Here is a 2,469-nt window from a genome sequence, read left to right on the forward strand (position 1 = left end):
GCTGCAGCTGTCTGAAATTGATCGAACATGCAATCAAGATGCATTGATAATTACCGGAGACTGGAATGCAAAAGTTGGAAACAAAGAAGGATCAGTAGTTGGAAAATATGGCCTTGGTGATAGAAACAATCCCAGAGATTGAATGATAGAATTTTGCAAGACCAACGACTTCTTCATTGCAAATATCTTCTTTCACCAACATAAATGGCGACTATGCACGTGGACCTAGCCAAATGGAACACGCAGAAATCAAATTGACTACATCTGTGGAAAGAGAAGATGGAAAAGCTCAATATCATCAGTCAGAACAAGGCGAGGGGCCGACTGTGGAACAGACCAGCAGTGTATAAGAGTTCTAATCTTTCCACAACTTTGTCAGCATTTGTTATTTTCTGAGTTTTGGATCAGTGCCATTCTCACCAGGGTGAGATGATATCTCATTGTAGTTTTGATTTGCATCTCTCTAATGGCCAATGATAGCGAGCATCTCTTCATGTGTTTGTTAGCCTCCTGAACGTCTTCTTTGGTGACATGTCTCTTCATATTCTTTGTACATTTTTTAATTGGAACTGTTTGTTGTTTATTGAACCAAGTTAGTAGAGACCGCTAGGAGAACTGTCTTAATGAATCAAACAGACAAGAAACACTTAAAACATTGTTTATAAATGGTTGCTTAAGGATTTGGATTTATTTTTCCTGAAGAATTTGAAATATCGCTCTTAGAATCTTGATTATATTCTGATTTAACTAATCAGCTCCTTATTCACATAAAAGCACAAAAGAGGATTCTTCTGGGGCAGTGCTACTGGATTAGTGGGGCCTCAGCTGTTGAAGTCCTACAGTATACTTGTAAGTTCTCAGGTTCTGCTAGTTGTACAAATGCAAAGAGGAATGGGCAGCTGAAATATTTTAGAACAGAGAAATCTTGTTTCCGCCTGGGTCAAAGAACTGGTTTATTAGGCAAAAGAACCTCAAATACGGATTAGAAATGACTTATCCTCTTAGCTTCAGGCATGTGAACATCAGACAAAGATTTTGGAATAGCATTAGGAATGCTGTTTGTGCTGATCCAGTTTATGAAGTTACTAGATTGGTTGATGGGTCATTCTCAGACAATGGGAAAATAAGTTACCTAACTGGAGAAAGTTGTTAATAATAACTGACTGAATGTCCACACTTACCCATATTCCTATACTTACCTGATTGTATTATGTATTTTTTCGGTTTGTTTCTCCACTTAAATAGAAACTTCCTGGAAGTCAGTGACTGTTTTGTCACTGTATCCTAAAGCCCAGCACTTAGTAAGTGGTTATTAAATATTTTGTATCAGAATACTATTTATATAAAAAAACTTACAAAATTGTATTTTTTATTAAATTTTAATTTCTGCTTGCTGGATGCTAGTGTAGAGAATAAATTTGATTATTTATTTTACTTTTATTGTGCTTTAAGTGAGTTTACAAATCAAGTCAGTGTCTCGTACAAAAATTTATGTACACCTTGCTATATATTCCTAGTTGTTCTCCCTCTAATGGGGAGACAGCACACTCCTTCCTTCCACTCTCTATTTTCGTGTCCATTTAGCCAGCTTTTGACCTCTCTGCCCTCTCATCTCCTCTCCAGACAGGAGATGCCCACATGGTCTCATGTGTCTACTTGATCCAAGAAGCTCGTTCTTCACCAGCATCATTTACTATCCCATAGTCCAGTCCAATCCCTGTCTGAAGTGTTGGCTTTGGGAATGGTTCCTGTCTTGAGCTAACAGAAGGTCTAGGGACAATGACCTCTGGGGTCCTTCTAGCCTCAGTCAGACCATTAAGTCTGGTCTTTTTATGAGAATTTGAGGTCTTGTATTCCCTGTCAGGACATTCATCGGTTGTAGCCAGGCATCATCTAGTTCTTCTAGTCTCTGGGTGATGTAGTCTCTGGTTTATGTGGCCCTTTCTCTCTCTTGGGCTTATGATCACCTTGTGTCTTTGGTGTTCTTCATCCTCCTTTGCTCCAGGTGGGTTGAGGCCAATTGATGCATCTTAGATGGCTGCTTTTAAGACCCCAGACACCACTCTCCAAAGTGGGATGCAGAATGTTTTCTTAATAGATTTTATTATGCCAATTGACTTAGATGTTCCCTGAAACAATGGTTCCCAAGCCCCCGCCCCTGCTACACTGGCCTTTGCAGCATTCAGTTTATTCAGGAAACTTCTTTGCTTTTAGTTTAGTCCAGTTGTGCTGACCTCTCCTGTATTGTGTGTTGTCTTTCCTTTCACCCAAAATAGTTCTTATCTACTATCTAATTAGTGAAAACCCCTCTCTCTCCATCCCTTCCTCCTTCCTCACTCTCGTAACCATCAAAGAGTATTTTCTTCTCTGTTTAAACTATTTCTCGAGTTCTTATAACAGTGGTCTTATACAATATTTGTCCTTTTGCAACTGATTAATTTCACTAAGCATAATGCCTTCCGGATTCCT

Source organism: Elephas maximus, chromosome 3 (assembly GCF_024166365.1).
Source record: "Elephas maximus indicus isolate mEleMax1 chromosome 3, mEleMax1 primary haplotype, whole genome shotgun sequence".
In the NCBI taxonomy this organism is placed as follows: Eukaryota; Metazoa; Chordata; class Mammalia; order Proboscidea; family Elephantidae; genus Elephas; species Elephas maximus.